A 19,374-nucleotide genomic window follows, 5' to 3' on the forward strand; every position below is an offset into this window, starting at 1 on the left:
ATCATGGCTTAACAGGCACCTGCAAGAGACAGCGGTTTATGTATTAGAAAATCCTAGACAAAAAGGCAGTGAAAAAGCATGTAATCCTTGTGCTCTGCTGGTTGGCTTCTCCAACAGACCTGCTCAAAGCCAAACTACACCTAGTGGCCCTTGGCTGACTCAGTGCTTGAGGTGCTGCAAGCTGAGCCTGCTCTGCAGCTGTGCCACGCTCCTGGGGCAGTGTGGGCACACTGGCATGGTGAACAGGAACAGGCCAGCTCGCAAACTCAAAGCAGGATGCAAAACCCACCCACGAGGTGCAGCAGTTCAGCTGYGCTGAGCTCCAGGCTGCTGCAGCTGCATTCCTTGCAGACCCCCAGGCATGCACTCASTCTTCAGGGGGTGGTGTAACCGGTAGAGCAGAGATCAGTCAGCAGTGGATGCTGGCAGAAGCGGCAATTACTTGGTGACACAAAGACTGTTAAAGGCCAGATCCCTGGAGGAGGCTCCACACCCTCTGCCTTTCACAAACCAGGTGCAAACAGCAAGCATGGTAGGTTACAAAGCAGCCTTCCAGCTGGATATACTGCAAAAGGTGGCTTTAGCTAGCAAAGTATGGGGTAGCTTTTCAGAGCACCCCTGCAGGCGAACCTTGCCCTGCCCCAAATGCTACGGAGTGCAAGGGGGCAACGGCAGGTGGGCTCACGGCAAAAAAAAAAGCTGCCCTATTTTCAAGAAGTCCCACAGTCCTGTTGCTAAGTCAGAGCCATGAACACAACTCATGAAGAAGCAGGAGGGATAAAGGATGTAAAATCATCTGTTGTAGCATGCTCCGTTCAAAGAGGGGTCTGGTAGAATGACAGCTGTGAGAACAGGTCAACAGAAATGATTTGAGGCGGTGGAGAAGATCTCATTTTTTTTAACTGATCTTAAAATGAGCTACTGAAAAAGCTGTAAAAAACAACAACAAAAAAACACAAAACCCAAAAGCCCCAGCTGGCAAAGTTGATATTTCCTCCTCTGCATGAGCTGAATCCACACTGATGAAGATCTCTAGGTATCCCCAGAGTCGCCCTTTAGAGATAACTCATCTTGGGGCCTCCACCACCTACACAGAGAGGAGAGATTTCCTGATGCGTAGGTGGCTTTGCTTTTTCTTCTTCATAAAACCCAAGTTTACTCACTTTTCACTCTTTGCCATAGTGCTGTGCCTTGGGGGTGTGCTGGGACCAGTGTCTGGCACTTGTTTTTCTAATGTTCTCTACTATTTGCTGGTAGCAATCCATCATGAATTACCCAGTCCAAGCATATCCTTGCCACAGCCCAATGCAGTCCAAATTTCTTAACTGCAGTTTTTAAGCAATAAAAAAAAAGTTTAAAGTTGTTAAAAATTTCAGGCGCCTTGCCCAATTAATTAGATGCATAGTAATGAAGCAAGGAGCACCTTGCAGCAGTCAGAATTCCCATATAGGTGAGACATTAATTTTGCTGAAGGCTATGTTAATCAGCCCTATTAGGGACAACAAATAATTTCACCTAGCGTGAAGTATCCATTAAACAGGTAACGAATTAACTTCAACTACCAGTAAATCAAAGCGACAGCAAACCCCTTGCTGCCCTCCTCCATCCAGGCTGTATCTACCCCTGTTCCAAAGACCACAGGGTCATGAGTGGAAAGTTCTCAGTAATAGTCCGGATCCAAGGGGTCCCTTCACTCTCCCAGGCTGTGCTCTGGATCTTGGGATCACAACCWAATCACCAAAGAAGCAAGAGAGACACTGTGTTCATGGTCGGCTAGTCCTGGACCAGGGCCTCCACCTTGCCCCAAGAGATACAGGCTATTCTTGAAACTCAGCTCTTACACTAGCAAGCTCCTCGCTACCCTTATAAGGCTGCGTTAGTGCTCTCCAGGGAGGGTATTAGTTACGGTGGTCTGTTCTAGACAAGATATCTGATGATGGGAAGGTCTGTATTTGAAAGAAAAGGTCTCCATCTCCTACCTCCAGAAGGCCTTGCTGCTATAAAAGTGTCTGTCAGTGGCTGTGGGAGCTGGCAAAGTCTCCTCTGATGAAAGGCAAAGAATAGCAAAATTTGACAGAGATATGTTAGATGGATTTTTTAACAAATACACACACACACACACACACACACACACACACACATATAAAACCTTCACATGTTTGTAACATGGAACCCAAGCAATGAGATCACTGCCAAGCTGATGGAGAAGGAGTAAGCAGCTTTTTTTTCTTTTTTTTTTTTTTCTTTTTTTTTAATTCAGTAGCTTGTTGTTCACCCAGGATGTGGAAGACCTAGATTCAGTCCCTGCCTTTACATAAGGGATTTGTACTCGTGTCTGTCGGATGATGTCTCAGTCTGAGGCATGGGAAAAGTGGTGCTTCATCACCCTAACAGATGCTGAGTTATCCTTTTGGCCAGAGAGAGGGCAGCTGTGACAAGTTGGACAGATCCATGGCCTGGGAACTCTCCAAAGCCAAGGCAGAGGAAGAATTTGAACTTGTGTCACTCATTTGCCCAACCTCCTGGGCAGCTGGGGCTCTCTCCCCTGACAATGTAACGCTGAAAAAAGCCCCATATTTTGGCTGAACCCAATCCTGCCTTCCGATGTGAGCACTGATCCAAACCTTGGCATCCACCGTCTCCTCTACCCACTGTCCTGGTTCTGGCTAACACCAGGGAGCCTGAGCACAGCTCCAAGAGCTTCAAGTAGGTACAAATGATATTTATTGCCCTCAAAGTAGAAGAGAAGCTGTCCCATCTGTCAGCAGGTGCATGTCTACCCACAGGGACACGAGCAGGCGAAGATCAGCCTCTCTCCAGAACCTCTAAGCTGATGTAGCCCCTGGCTGGAGAGAGCCACACCTGTGTTATCCCATCACCCACACGCTCTGTGCTGCTGAGCGGCAGCGCCATGTGCTTTCGAAGAGTCTGGGGGTTTGTGGCACCTGCTTGGCATGTTAATGACCTCCCGGTGCACAGGCGATATTGGTGACATCACCTGCAGGTGTCTGAGCCTTGTGGTGGAGGGCGGCAGCCTGGTGTGTGTTTCACGGGGTGCTGTTAGCCACATCTGTGCTCAGCTGTGAAGGCTGTATTAACCAGAGAGCTCCTGTGGAGGATGTTTTTAACCAGAACATCCAAATGCAGTGAATAGGCTTGTTAACTCTGTGCTTTTCCTGCTATGACTTACTCCCCATGGCAGAGGACAAGCGTGCGCACCCAGCTTCATCCAAGCCTGCTGGGGAAGTGAAGCCCTACACACACACACACACACACACACACACACACACACGCACTCACACACACGCACACACACACAGTTCAGCCCTTTCTTCAGTTTCTAAAGCACTTTCTTCTTTAAACACATCAGAAAAATATCCTCCTCTCAGATAAAAGTCTCCTTTCACCCCCCACCCCCGCTCCAGAGGTATCTTTAAGGTATTTCAGCTAATTCATGAACTGCTCTGTATTTGTTGGTATATTCTGAATGCTGAAAAAATCACCGTATTTAGCATAAACTGCCTTACTGTGTTGCTGCACTACAATAAAGGTCAGGTTCTAAAACTGATTCAGATAAAGTCTCATATTTAAGACATGTGGCTTAAACTGATTTTATCTACAAGTCTCGAGTGAAATAACATTTATCACAATGGGCTGAAGAAGCAGAAGTCATCTTTTTTTTCCATTCCTAAGTGTTGTAAAATTAAAACTGAGTTTGGTGAGCAGGTGATTGCAAAGCATTTTTTGTTGGATTTTTTGTTTGTTTGTTTGCTTGCTTTGCTTTTCCTCTAGTGTTATAGGTTTCCAGCTCTTTGTGGCAAATGTTTGGTCCATGCTGGCTGTAAGAGAATTCTTAGTCTCCCACCAACCTGATAGTATCTTCTTTGCATCCCTTCTTTGCTCCTCCCAGTTCAGTCCAGTAGAGCAGTGGTTTTCAGCAGCAGCAACAGTCTGTTGGTTACTTCTAAGGGGACCATGAAAGGTAACTACAACAAGAAAACTATTGCCAAGGGTCTGATATTTGCTGGCCAGATGACCTCGTCCCTTCCTAGTCCCTCTGCTTAGCCTCTTGACACCCTTCAGTATGATCTACAGAACTGGACAGTGCTGAGTTGGCCCCAGGAAAGCAGATACCATGCTGTCCTAGCATAGGATGGCAAAAGCCTTCAGCATCTGTTCATCTAGCAAGTCAGRAGAGCAACCAGAGTAGGTTGGGGAGCTTTGATGATGTTTCTGTTGTTGCTGGAAATGTCCAAACCAGCTGCATGCATGGGGATGTACCTTTTTCATTTGTCCCTTTCATACTGATGATTTCCCAGCTCTTGGATGGCTTTTTGCTTCAGAGCTGCAGTGGTGACTGGTCGTGTCCCTGTAGTACAGGAAGAACAATTGTTGCAGTCATTTCAGGTCAAGATCTTCTCTAGGTATTAGCTAAGCACTTGCTCCTCCAAACACAGCTATTCTGGTGTAGGATCCCCAATGTTCATCTGAAATTTTTCATTTTGGGGCAGTAAAGACCCATGAAAATGGGTTCCCCAAACCTCCTGTTGGCCTCTGCATGGAGTTGATGGTGTCATTGTCCTTCTCCTGTGTCCTCTGGAAATCCAGTGACCCAGGTGTAAGGCTGGACGTGAAGAGGGGCAGCCCACTGCCTCATCTCCTAAGCCAGCTCCTCTTGCTTTTCTGGAACCAAAGCACAGTGCCAAGGAAGCACTGGGGCTGCCGCAGCATTGCAGAYGCTGAACATGGTGCTCCTCATGCCTCATGCAGTCACCTCTGTAGAAATCATGCCAAAATATGATGGCAGACATACACTGCAGAGAATTGGCAGTCTCTTTGAAATTTATCAAATGTTATATCTAGTGACAGATAACACAGCTGAAGCCAAAGCTTTGAGGTTTGAAAGGAGGGAAACACTTGTTTTTTGTTAGTCAGAGTATAGATGGTTGGGCTTTTTGTGGGTTGAGTTAGCATAAAGGGAGGGCTCGTATGAGAGTGTGTAGGTAGCTGAAATGAATGATCTGCAGCAATTAATCTGTAATCATTTGGTGGAACTGCCCCCCTTTAGATGGAGCAGCTGAGCTCAGGCCTGCCCCAAAGGTGGTGGGAAAGCCCTTGCTGATCGCTCCATTTCTCCAGGTGCGCATAGTCAAAGGCCATGGTGAAGAATGGGCTGGAGGGAACAAATCACAGAGATCGATCGTGTGGGCTGGAGACAGGACTGATACCAGAAGCACCTTGCAGGCTGTGCAGTGGGTCAGGAGATGCTAGTGCTGCTCATGAGACATAGTGGAGTCTTTTCTTTCTAGGTGTGATGTACAATCTGGCTCTTTGGCCCACAGTCTTTAAGGGTGGCCTTGTTATCCATCCCTTTCCCACAGCACAGATGTGGTGGATCAGACGTCTCCTGGAAATGCACTTGTTCTCAGGAGTTTCTAAGCTCTAACCATTAGGCAGGACTTTTTTTGTGCCAGTTGGCTGCTTCCAAATCGTTCTCTGATTTTAAAGCCTCCACAGGAATAGCTTAGCTATATCCCAGAGCAACACAAAGGGTAAAGTCAGTGAACCAAGCTAGGAGATGCTATGCAGAAATGATGGTCAGAGCAAGAGAGGAGTGACAAACCAAGCATAGCAGAGCCAGAAAACACCAAGGGAAGGAGGTGAAGAACTAAATACAGTGAATTCTGGCCAAACTTGGGCTGGGGGCTGGAGCCAGAAACCTTCCCAGCAAGAGGAAGTTGCTGTAGGGTATTTGTGGCTGACGTGTGCAGTCTGCCCGGGGCAGAGTTGTATGCATACATGGGGCAGGTCAGGGTTCAAGAGAGGGCTCATGAGCTCAGGCTGACCACAGATTTTAGCCATGCATCACCTACTGTGTTTGTAGCTATGGGTGTGGGTGTGAGAGAGAGCAAGAGTGGAAATATTTGCTCTCCCTCCTTTCCTGAGCTTTACATCCCTGTCTTGAAGCTCTGCTAACCCTGCCACTGGGTTTTGCTTAGCCTTACAAGCCTCTCCAGTAATTTTCAACTGGGAGAAAACATACTTCCTTACGGACCAGCCTGTCATATTTTATGTGACACAAGCAGCACCATGTCCAAACAGAAATTTTCTAATTAGCTGTTAGTATGTGTCTCCTGCTCTCATGCCCTTGGATGTGTCCTGGTTCCTTCCATCAGAGTGCATGCCTAATCCTGTGGGTCAGACTCCCAAAGGGAAGAAGGAGCCTGTGATGTGGCATCCCCGATACAGCATCCTAGAGGGACTGAGGGGATGGATGATGTGCAGCACAAGGCTGTCCCTGGGATGTCTGGCTCATCTCTCCCTCCCTAGTCGTCTTTAATGGATGACCCATAAGGTTGCTTTCCACTAGCAGGCGATATGGCAAATTGGTATATCTCTTTTCCAGCTCTCCTGAAGGTCAGGTCCACCTGAGAACTGAGCCAGGAGCCAACACAGTGGCAAAAGGAGAGTTTGAATTAATAAATTTGCTGTAAGCATAGCTGATAGCTGGAAGCATGCTGACAGCCAAATAAATGTCCAGTGTCTTTTCAAAATCGCTATGCCAAGTCTGTTCAGTATTTCACCCACTTGTATTTACTCTCTCAGTTAAGCAACTGCAGTCTTTCAACCTCTCTTCATCAGCAGGTTTCTCCTTCAACAGCAGTGCTCAGTGCTGCAAGGCACGCCACCAGACCTGCACTGGGTGACTGCTCGAGGGCAATAGTCATGGTATTTCTCCAGTCCAGGCATGGAAAACAGTACAGGCTGAGCATAGATTTCCTTTGGTCTGTCTGCATTGCTCCCCATGTTCCTTCCTGGCGTCAATACAGTTCAGAGTGCTGTAAATCCAGGACTGGCTAGTTTCTCCTGCTACAGTGTGAAATACTTCACGCTCCTGACCCTGCTCTTTGCTTTCCCTTCACTGGCTGTTCTCTGAGCCCGTACCCCACAGACCCCTGGTGTCCATGCCTGTCTGGGAGTCAAAATGGGTGATGCCCCTCAGCAAAGATCTTCTGCAAGGAAGTGTGCGAGGAAAGAGATATGGCCTTTCTCCATAGCCTCTACCCTGGCAGATGCCCAACAAATGATTGTCTGGAAGGTGTTTTATTGTTTTAGTTTTAACCATCATCTCAACCAACTTGCCAGTGATGCTTGTACAGCTTCCAGGTCTTTGAAATACTCACAGGGACTTTTCTGTTTTAACGCAGCAGCAGCAGCATTTGCTGCCTGTCCAGCCCTCTGTTTTACATCTGCCTCTCTGGCCCATACTTGACTCAACCATATAATGTCCTCCTGAAACTAACTCACGGATGAAATATCATCCAAACCACTACAGGGGTTTGTAGTTCCTGTAGCTTTAATGTGAGCTTTTTGTGTTCTCCTGCAGTGTGTGGCACTGGATCCCTTTTCTCTGAATCCTAGGAATAGGCTAGGCACCATGCTATTGTTCCCAAAGGCTCAGGGATTCAGATCTTCTTGTGCTCACTTAAGAGAGACAGAGGGCTTTTGCTCGAATGTAAAGTGACTTCCTCTCTGTACTGAGTTCCCAAATTCCTCCAGCTCTGTTTTGACAAGTCACTCCTCTGGCTTGGACTGGCCACTTGGGCAGCTTGTGTGAAGCCATTCTGATCTGTTGAGCTCGATCACTAAGTCTCTGGTGAAGGTCCATGCAGCATTTGGGCACAACATACCCTGCTGATTAAACTCAGAGCAAGGCAGAGAATCTAGATGGTATTTCTTTATTGGATCAAAACTGACTACCAATTTGGAGACCTCCAAATGATAAATTACAAATAGCCTCCTCTTCAGGGGGGAGTTTTCCCCAACTCTTGAATACTTTTGTCAAGGATCTTAAAGAAAATAGGAAAGGCTTGCTACTAAAGTTTGCTGATGATGCAACTTGGAAAGTGTCTTAGTCACAGGGGAGATAGATCTGCATTGCTTGCTAAGCCAAACATTGTTGAACAAGACACATCTAGCCCAGTTACACAGGGTCATACATGTGAAACCCAGCAAGATAGGCTGTATTTTCAGGACATCTGGAAAGCAGCGATTGAGGCAGACCTGGCATAACAGTCAATAGCCAGCTGAACTAAATTCCTGGGGCTATAAAGTAGCTGGAAAGAACCAATGTGATTCCAGAACACAGAAGTGGGGAAATACTGAGTTCAAAATGGCATCGCTCCCAGGGATAAATGAATGGCATATGTTTAGAACATCATAGAACAAGTTAACAGCAGGGGAAGATAAGCCCACAGTGCCCTCTGAACTAAGCAAGTATATCCACAGTGCAAACAGTGGAGTCTGATGCTCTGAGAGCCACAGGAGCTTCTCTTTGGTCATGTTTATTGACAAGTGCCATGCTGAACCGGTTAAAATGCAATGACCTTTGAAATGTGGCTTCAGTATAAATATATCTTAATATCTGAAATAGTTTACAACAATAGAAATGAGGACAAAGTCGAAACAGATTTGTTCCACGAGACCAGTGCTGTGATTCACAGGGTAAGAATGCGATTAGAGAAAGAGCAGTTTAAACAGGCGATTATCATTGCTCTTTACAAATACACTGCAGATGCGGGTAATGAACTGCTGGAATTGCCTTGCAATCACTGCTTTTAACACTCACTAGGAAGCAAAATTGTTCCCTGGGGAAAAGAAGCCTGCCTGGCCAACATGCTGCCCAGGCACCAGGAGTGCCCAAGGTGCCAGCTAATGGCACAGAAGATGTTTGGCTTCTCCACCGCCTCTTCAGGACAGGTGAGGAAGAGTCCAGCTCTGCAGAGCAGAGCAGGTGTGCAGCGGACACAAGCAGAGGTGTTTTCTGAGCTCAGGAAAGCCTTTCTGTAAGAATCACATCAGTTGGCAGAGCTGTATCTGCTCCTCCCAACGGCCATGCCCAGGGCCTTAGCAGGGTGAAGAGGTGCCAGGAGCAGATRCAACACTTCCTTGCCGTGGAAGAGTCCCCAGGACAGGCCACCTTTGGCAGAGCTGTCGCACACCTGCGCAGGACCATGACCCTCTGTGCCAACTTCTCCTGGAGCATCCCTCTCAGGGCTCTCCTGCAGTTCTATGAAATGGGCACATTTTAGCCCTGAAAGTACACTTAAAATGTGGGCTTAAATTTAGGTTTTTAAAGGACAGCCTGTTCTTGTCTTGCAAAACATTTACCCAATAACCTTTCTGTTCACATGAGCCACCCACACAGAAACCAAAATGAACTACAAGGAGAAAATAGAAAAGGCATCTGACTGCTGAAAAATCATACCTTTTAACAGTCCTCTTTCATTTTTAAATAATCCCCTCCTTGCTTTTTGACAATGCTTTGGGTATTTAAAAATGCCTAATTGTATGTTTACCTTGTGTAGTTTGAAAGTCAATATTAGAGGATGTAAAAGTTTGGTGGCTTTTGGATCCAACTGGAAGGACAGGGAAAGTGTTTCTTTCCTTTCAGAGGTATACCATTTTTTTTTCAAAGGCACTTGTTTCAGGAAGTTCCAAAAAGGAGGTAGAAATCTACTTTCCAGCTCTGTTTTTAAAGGCATTTCATGGGATCTCAGCCCTGTGGACAAACAGGCTACATTTTATTCACAAGAATTGCCCCATTGGAGACACCTAAGTATGTAAACGTAATGGTACCACCAAATTGGAAGTGAGTGTGAGACCTCTTTACTTCCATCTCCTCCTGTAAGCGATGACAGTGGCTCTAAAACTCTTCAAAGAAAAAATTGGATGATTTTTCACATTTATGAGCCTTTAGTCATCACAAACAGTTTTCCTCACCTCTGCAGTAGCTAGGTTCCTCTTTTTTCATGACCTCAGGACTCAAAGATCTAGGCATTTAAGAAAACCATTAGTATTCCTGACACTGGATAAAGCAGTGGCTCCAGCCTGGAAAAGAGCTGCACATGACCGATCAAAGCCAGCCCATATGAATCAGCATGAAGTAGCGTGGCCCAGATCTGTACAGGGTGAACCCGAGCTTTTATGACGTGATTATGAGTTGTGTGCCTTTTTATGGAGAAGGCTACATAGGTCAGAGTAAATGAGCGCTTATTGCAGGCATGGGTGCACATGTGTCCTGATAACTTCCATGTGTGGCAAATGAAAAGGATTATTGGAGGCAACTGATTATAGCCTTGTGTCTGCTCCCTCAAAGACAATGGCAAAACTCCCATGGACTTCAAGGGGAGCCGAGCTGAACCCTATTAATGCAGCACATGGGCACATAAACATAGTTATGCTAGTCCCAGATAAAGCTCTGTTTCCAAGTCTTTATGGCCCTGAGGAACGCCCTTTCTGCAGACAGCAGTCTGACTTGCAGTTCTAAGGCAAGATGTCTTCAGGGTTGCTGCACTCTGCCTAAATATCTTAAGATCTTTTGGTGAGCCTTCGAAGGTGCTGGCAAGCAGCATGCAAAATCCTGTGAGGAATTCTGTGGTCACCCGGGACACAAGTGTTCCTCAGGGCACTGGAATAAATAGAAGCTATCAGGAAACAASGAACAAGGACCAGTCACTACGTTCTGGTAGGACTGCTTACAAACAAGTGCTGCATTTCTCTCTTACCTGCCCTTTTTTTTTTTAATCAACCAGAAGTTATGTGAATTTTGGTTCTGATGAACATCCACAGATATTGTTGTGTTGCACTTTGGGGGATGCAGAAGTAGCAGCAGAAAAGTGGGAGAAGTGCTGGTAGCAGAAAAGCTCTATCCAATAGCATCTTGTTTTCTTCAAGMTCCAGAGCATACAGGATGCTAATGTCAAATAATCCTGCCAAGAGTTCCCCACTGCAGTTTCTGACTATTTGATGTCTTACATAATTATTACTATTTCAGAATATCTGAGCTAGAGTCCAGGCCCTAATGAGACCTCCTGCATCCAGGGAGCGCTCAGRTCTGGGGAAACCCTTAACCAAATATCTGGTGAAGGAACACAGATAAACCTGTTGGGTTGGTCTTGTACTTAAAACTGGGCTTGGAGGGACCATGACACATCCCCCAACATACACTTGCCCTCAGTATCAGCCTAGGGTATCAACCAAAACCAGATAGTACCAGAAATTCACATACAGATTATCTCAGTTGCAGCTGGGTTTGCTGGCAGAGCTCTCTAGGACTGTGAGCTGAGCTTTATGCCCTGGGTGACTTGTAGTAATGAGGAAAGTCCTTGTTTTTTTCCTTTTGACCACTGCTACCAGTGGTATACAGCTGTTTCTGACTCCATCAGCAACCCTTCTGTGTCCACACAGCTCAGTGGCTCTCCAACAGCCCCTGGACTGTGCAGGTATAGGCTCAGGGTGATAGACCCAAGCTGTGGACACTTACAGCTCTGTGATGGCTGTGTGGGTTAACCTAGTGGGAGGCAGTGTGACAGGGAGCTGTAAATCTGGTCACAGCATCCGCTTTCCTTTGATAGCCTGAACCATGGAGTTGCACTGGTTATACTGGGGGCAAGGCTGTCCTCATTGCACCTGGACTCTCGCACCCTTGAGAAAAYTCCAGGAGGACATCCACAAAGAGAGCAGATGCTTGCTGCCCTGTCCAATGTTTTGGCTAGACTTTCCCCTGAAAGAAGTGGGGACAGAACTGGAAGAGTTGCTTGAAGCCAGCTCATCATTGAGAAAAAGCAGGTGGGTGTGAATGATGCAAGCCTAGAAGGGCAGATGCTGCTGTGAAAGAAGAAGAATGGAGCAGATGAGAAAGAGGACAAAACTCAAATGTCCCAGAACTTCCAACTATTTCCATGTTCTCCAGCAAAGGCTTGTAGACATGCTGGCTGATAGCAGCTCTGAAAGCACCAAGGGGCAAAAAAAATGAAACCAACATAAAAGCACAATGGGTGCTGTGCATGGGACACGTAATCCCAAGGCTCTCCCTACAATCCCTTTTCAGTAAAAGAAGGACTTGGAGGGTATAAAATACTCCCCTGTTTCAGGGCAGCTCTGCAGCATGTCTGTGGCTGAACAGCCCTGGAGAACGGGGGGACCTGAGTGTATCTGGGATGAAGGAAAGTAAGCAATTAGGTGTGAAAATGTCCCATTGTGAAATGAGTTATTCTTCAAAGACACATTTGGTATCACAAATGCCCATTTTTTGGTCAGATCCTTCTTGGAAAGGGCAAAAAAAGACATCAGCAATAAGCCAAAGTCTTTTTAAAGTTCATCCCTGTTGAACAAAACATTGACTGGTAGGCAAAATGCTAGATTTAAATATTGTCCTTAGGCCAAACCTCTGCCTGAGTGCTTGGATAACTGAGGCCTTCTCTGATGGAAAACCTTSACCTTCTTTAATCACACCATGCAAACAGGCATGCTTCCTAGGCATTTCCAGTGTAAACTGTGGTTTGAACAGTTATATCATCCCATTTTTTCCTTCTCCTGGTGGATTACTTATTTCTATTTTTTCCTTATGGTTTTTCATCTCACGTGACTATCTGGACGCACTGCTAAAAGGCACATAGGGAGATACTCCATGCTCTTTTGCTTCTGATCCCTTTGGAGCAACGCAAAGGGAATAGGAAAACAGTTGTTGGGAGAATGGCCAGGAAACCCTTGGGCAACAAGTAAAATAAATCTGCTCATTGAACAGTCTTGGGCTCTCGTTTATTTGATAACAAGCCACACAGAGCTGCCTTCAGGCCTAGTGATATCAGCAGTGGTTTGTCTATTTGTGCTAGAGTTAGATGAAGTAATTGCGTTCAGAAATATCCCAGAGAGGAACAGGACACRGACAGATGCATGATACAGGGTGTGCGAATAGCCACAGCTTTTGTACATGGGATAGGGACACAGAGCCTGCAAACAGGGGATGTGTAGCAGAGAAGGACAAAGCTGCATCCTAATTAAAGTGCTCTTCTAGCACCTCCAAGGGAAATCTTTCATAACCTGATTTAAACYCTCTGGAGCTGCGACTGTCTTCTCATCTTTCTCCAAACCTATTATCATGATCTATAGCCTGAGCTCTGCATCCGACTCAGTCTAGATAAATTACAACACTCTCCCGCATCTTTTGAGATGGTCTCATTGGGGGCAGAGAGCTKCCAGCGCCAGAAAACCAAGCAGCATTAATCAAGACTTGCTCCAAGCCAAGCAGTGTCTGTACGACTTGCAGATAGCTCCRAGGGTAAGGTTACCCCTGAAAGCAGGGAGCCCATTTATCATCCGTGCGTTTTTACGGTACAATCTTGTCATCTGCGAGTAGGAGGGGTTTGGGCTAATGAACACAACTGCTGTCTTGAGATCGCAAGCGCGACAGGAAAGTGGGTGTCAGGCACTAGCAAGRAATTGAGCTAATTCTCAAAAGATCTCAGCTGGTTTGATTGAAACTCTCGTGTAGCCCAGAGGCAGACTCTGGGAAATGCACACCTGCATCCATACCCATCCCAAGAGCAGCAAGGGCAGAAGTGACCTCAGATGGAGCTGGAAAATACTGTATGTCCTGTTAACATCTTGCATACCCTGCCAATACACAAACTGGTCAGATGAGATATAGTCAAGTTTGCTGCATCTATGATGTGAGACATCAGTGGTTGCAGGCTGCATTCTGAATGTGTCCCATGTCCAACACCAAGGGGACAGCCCGTGTGAGCACAGCTCACTGCTCAGCAAAGGGGTTTAGGTCTCCTGTGTAGATCTTTGACCGTGTCTTTTAAAAACCTCTTTGCAACATCTTATTACTACTTTCAGGGAGGGTGACTAGGAAGAACTAGCAACCATGCAAAGAAAGGTCAAAACTGAATCTAGACAGTGGGTTTTGTATAAACAGCTTATCACCAGGCTCCATCTAACTTTGGCCACCTTTGTGCTGCTCTTTCACACAGCTGCAATGACCCTCCTGCCACCTCAGAGCCTATTTTAGACACAGACCCTGCYCCTTGCACACTGACATGTGATGCTGGGGGTGGGAGCTGTGTACCATGACCAAGCCACTGACTGCCCTTTGCTGTGCTGCACCCAAAGTCATGTGCTGGGAGCTAATGACCGGCAAGGCCACCTGTTTTTTTCTTTGGTTGAACTYTGAGAAGTCTTGAAGTCCCAGGTACTCCCCAGCCCCTACTACATAGGTGCTTTGCTCCCCAAGGTGGCCTCTGGTGTCTGGAGGAGTGCTTGGACAGCGGAGGATGTTCATAGTGCCTCCTTCATCTGCTTGGTAYGACGTTCCAAGGTGTTTCTGGGGAATGCAGGGGCTGTGCAGTAGGCAGCCCACATTCATGGTCTGGTTCCCAAGAGCAGGCTGAGGAAGCCAAGGATTGCAGTGGGGAGGAAGGAAGCTGCAGAATGAATCCTGTGTGTATGCTCTGATGGACACAGCTCACATGTACATGCAAGGCCTCCAAGGGTTGAACCAGCATTGGCAAGATGCCATTTGGAAGCAGGGCAGGAGGTCAAGATGGGGAAGAAGCAGGAGATAAAATGGCTCCATGTCCATGGCAGCTCCCTGCCCCACTGGAGACCTGAGACAAGGGAAAGATTTAGCCAGGTGTCTCCGGAGCCTGTCTTCTTCCGAGGTGGTCTTAGAAGGGTGGGAGTACCTTGTATGATTATCCCAAATACCCACTCTTTGCAGTATCTCAGCRCCATCATGCAGAGCACAGATAGCTGGAAGACTAGCTCATGGGATGAGCTATGCTTCAGAAAATTCTCCTCTGGTCACTGGCTGGAGGAGAGGAGACTTTTGTCCTTGTGATGTTCTTCCCTGCTCTTGAGCTATGCTGTGTGGTGGGATGCTGATTTTCTCCTGTGCCATAGGGAGAAACTGTCCTATTGTCCTGGACATATGGACTCACAGATGCACTCATGGTCCATGAGGGCAGACACCTTTGGTACCGGGCTGCAAGCCCTGACATTACCCTCTGTGCATCTCCACYGGCTCTTAACAACCTCTCAGAGGGCCAAGATCAGCACCCGCCCTGGCAGGGAGTGCAGCTGGTCTTGGGGATAGGCGCTGCGGGACGGCACCAGCCCCATGCTCAGCAGATAAAGGCACACCCTCGCTGCACCAGCTGGGGGACAAGATGTCCCACCGCACATGGGATGTTTTTCAAGATCGCCTTGATGCTTTGTCGGGGTGTCTGGCAAGGCAGAGATCAAATCCTTGGAAAGGCGCGTGGCTCTTTGCAAGCCTGGCTGTGCAGGAGGTTGTGGGTGAAAAGAGCAAAGTGGCCAGTGCAAAAGCAGAATCTTTGGGAGAGAGCAGGAGCAGCAAACTTTGCTTTGCTTATCCTAACCAGGACAAAGTGTCCAGGAGCCACAGACGTGCACCAGCCTTGTCCTCCACCTGTAGGACACTCTTGTAGGTGCAACCACCCACAATATAAGGATTCACAACCTTTTGGTTGAATTGGGGTTGGAAAGAAAGGCTGCAAGAGTGAGTTGTCCCATCCCATCTGCAAGTTGGAAGCAGACGGTAAAGACTTCCCCGACCWACACCTGTGGCCACAAGGGACTCGGGAACCCAGCCTGAAGGGGCTGTGGACAAGCCACCCCTCTGCCCACCAAAGATCCCTTGGCACCTGCAACAGTCCACGCATAGCCTAGTGCTGCAGAAAACGAGGTTGTCATCTACTTGGATTATGAATAATGGTTGTAAGCTGTCCAGAATCAGACTGGCTGCTGAATAGCAGCTGCCTTCCACCATTTACCATTACCAGGCTGATCACCGTGAAAGGAGGTGTCTAGTGGTGGCTCTCCTTAAAGGTGAGGCAAGTTCAGACTATTTTGGACATCACTGCTGCCTGCACCTGCTTGGTGCTGCTGGGCAGATAAGCCTACACATAGACACTTTGCTRATTCGTTGCCCTTGTGAGCTTCCTCATGTGAGCTATTTTGGTATTTATTTTCAAAACTGCCATTGCAGGCAATTCTTAGTGGAGATTATCAGGCAGCAAAACTCACCATCCGGAAGCTGAGCCATTTTGCTAGGGGCTCCTTTGTATTTTGTTGGCTTTTTTTTTTTTTTTTAATTTCCCCAGTAAAATTCCCAAGTCTTATCCAGCTCTTGAAGTTAAGGCGAAGCAAACCGCATGAGCAGGCCACTGTCCACTACTGGAGTTAACAGAAGTGTTTAACATCTGTGTTTTTATAAGGATGTTTATTTACTTATGTAAGAGTTGGATGTAAAAGAGGACCCAGAAGTAGAGAATACGCCAGTGCTGTCCTCAGGTTTCATGCACRAGTCAACATTTGCACAGTAGTTCATGGTGAGGTGTTGAAAAGCAAGTTGTTAGCCAGAGATAAGAGTCCCCCATTTTTAGGCCTGTTAAATATTGGGCGTCTTTCTCTGCATTCCCATTTGTTTGCAAGCCTGTTGCTTGTTCAGTCAGGCTGGAGGAAGTGGAAAAGAAGCTGTAAGGCGCAGTAACGTGACTCTACTTTTTAAATAAATACTCTGATTGCTTGCTGCCCAAAGAGATGCATATCCATCCAGGTGTTCAGCTTTATTTCCATGGGAATGCAGCTTAGCACTGATCATCTCAGGATGAGTTCTTCCTTGGATGCATAAGCATGTGAAACCTTTGCTGGGCTTTCAGTCTCCTCGGCTAACTTCCTGCTGTTGCTGCGTCCTTGTGCCAGGGAGCTCAGCTGGCCTCCTTGGATGCATTTGTCCAACAAATACGGTTCTGATCGRGCTGGACCTTCTCACACTGGTTCATGTTAATTACCAACTTGTCCTCGCTTCTGTGGGACGTTGGACTAGGGGTTAAAGAAAAGGGTGGCTCTCTACCTGTATGCAGCGGTAATGGATTGCAAGGGCAGCTCTTCCTTTCAAACCCCTACATGCAAACCTGTGCCTAATCCCTTTACTGTCTGTCTGGATTGATCTTTATCAGTGAATCCTTGAAAGTGCCAAGYTAAGCCCATGTGTCTTTGTGCAGGGGCAAAGTGAGCCAAGGAACTCCTCCGGGACACATTCCCAGCAGCTTATGCCTTCTCTCCTGTCCTGTTTCGGTTAAGAAGCAGGGATTCCCCTATTCTCACGTAAAAGAGCCTGTCTCCTCTTGTTACCTCCTCGACAATACCTGGCAGTGTCCATGGGGTCCCTCACAGATCTTGCAGACCTGGCGGTTYTCTACAGGGACTTTGCCACAATACCCCAGGAGACCCACGAGAAAGCTGAGATCTGAGCAGAGGCTGCTCGGCAGGGGCCTTGGGGGCCRGTGTCATAAATCCCCAGCTCTCCCAGGGGCCAGGAAAACAAAGCAGGATAAGCATGCATGCAGGAATTTCTCAGTGTACCTCCAGCCCTTCGCCATCTCGTTGCTGTTGCTCAGCACCCCTCTTCTGCTTTCCGTTGTCACACCAGAAATGACTCCTGACTTCATGGGAACCAAGAAATGTAGGGATGAGTCATTGCTCAATGTCCCCRTGCACAGCAATGACTGTGTCTGAAGGCAACACAGCAGCTCTGACCCACAGGTACTCGATCCTACAGGCTGCTGAGCACAGAGTGCTGAACACAGGCAATGGCCAGCTGAAGCCAAAAAAAGCCCTTGGTCTCCYGGGGAAATTCAGTGCTTTGAAGGACAGGAGGCTGAGGAAAGTGCTTTCTCTGCAGGAGGGTGGGGGGTGGGGGAAGAGTGATAAATCAAGAGCAAATTTAAGTGAATAGCTGTGTTGGAAACAAGGCTCTCCCGATCTATATATTTAATTTCCAAAGTACTTAATCTCATTATTTATTAAATAAAGGATTTCCCGAGGCAGTCAGCAGGAGTCTCCCCAACAGCTCTGTACTCTCCATGATGCGAGGATGAGCCCGGGCCTTGACAGAGGCAGAACAATGAGGAAACTAAGGAAGGAGCAGATAGTCCATCGACAGGAACGAGACGTTTGTGTGGGGCAGAGTCAGTGACCTTCACTGTCATGAGTCCTGTATAAAGACAGGAGCGGGACTTGCTCCTGTTGTGCCCTGGAGAGCATCTTAAGCAAAACAGGAGGAGAGCAACTTAAGCCATGGTAAATACTCGAGGAAAAACTTCTCCGAGGACGGGGATGAGCAAATGGCAAGGGAAGTGCTGGAGATGATGCGGCTTGTGCAAAAAGCCTGTGTGGGGGACACAGACAGACRTGGGAATGTGCCTTTCGCCTCGTAGCAGGACCCGAGCTGCGAGGCACCAGCGATCCTGGGTCTCTGCTGGGCTGCGATGGGCGACTTTGCTCCGGAGCCTCCAGCTCCATCCCACACCATCAGCGAAACCGCCGAAGAAAAGCCACTGCGGCAGCAAGAAATTCAAGTGGGACTCGGCACTCACAGTGAGCCCGACCGGCCCCTGCCATGGGTGACACGTGCCCCAGGACTCGCGCCCTCCTGGTTTGGGGGTGCCTCGCTGCGAGGAGGCAGAGCGCAGCCCGGGGGCGGGGGGCCGGGGCTCGTGGTCGGGGGATTGGGCAGGATGCAGGAAAGGAGAGGCGGCGGGGTGCCGGCTGACCCTCCCCGAAGGCGCAGTTTCAATCTGAACCGCGCCGCAGCTGAGTCATGGCGGAGATGAAGCAATGCGAGGCTGGGTCCTGGATTTAGCCTCCAGCCTCCGGTTCCCCCAGGTGCTGCTCTCTCCTGGTGCCCCCCGGCCGCGAATTCCCCCAGGAAGGGCGCTCCGGGCTGGCTTTCTCCCGCGGTGCAGCTGCGGGGACCGTCTCCGGGGGCAGCACAAGGCGGAGAGCCCTTAGCCATGCTCGCGGGCAGTGGTTTCTCCAAATCTCCCCTTTCCACCCTTCTCCCTTCACCAGGACCAGACGTGGGTCACCAAATCACCCTTGGCTTCCTTTTTCTCCCCTCCTCCCAGCTCCCTGAGGTTAATAAATCAGACCAAGAGCCGCCCGGGACTTCAGCAGAGGAAATAAAAGCAGCACGCTCATCGTTTCCCCTAGGAGCTGAGGTGTATTTCCCCGGTTCCAGGTCGATCCCTTCAGCTCCGGACCGCCTCAGGACGGCACCTYCCGGCCCCCGGGGAAGGCGGAGAGCCATGCCGGCGGGCGCCCGGGGCGCCGCGGCCAGCCGCCCCGCGCAGCGCCGAGCGGAGGGGCGGCGGGTTCACCTCCGGCTTTGGCAGTCTCCTCCAGTTTTGAGAGGGCTCATTCGAGCTTGCTTCCCTCGGCCCCATCGCGAAAAGCAGGGGCTGGACCGTGCTGCAGAGGAAACTGTGGTCTCCAGTTATCTGCTGCCAAAGGTGCAGTTTTGAGTTAGTCACCACAAAATAATATTGTGATTGTTCATGCAAAACGTATCGTAAATTTTTGTTGTTTTTTGGTTCACGGTCAAATTAAGCACTGCAAAGCCACACTGATTTCGGGGGTTATTCATCTCTGTCCCGGCAGAGGAAGGTGCAATTCCCCCGCAGCGCAGAGCAGCGCAGCGCAGCGCAGGCGAAGGCTGCGTCT

The sequence above is a fragment of the Rhea americana genome, unplaced genomic scaffold (assembly GCF_003343005.1).
Source record: "Rhea americana isolate MKP2758 unplaced genomic scaffold, rheAme1 scaffold_386, whole genome shotgun sequence".
NCBI lineage: Eukaryota > Metazoa > Chordata > Aves > Rheiformes > Rheidae > Rhea > Rhea americana.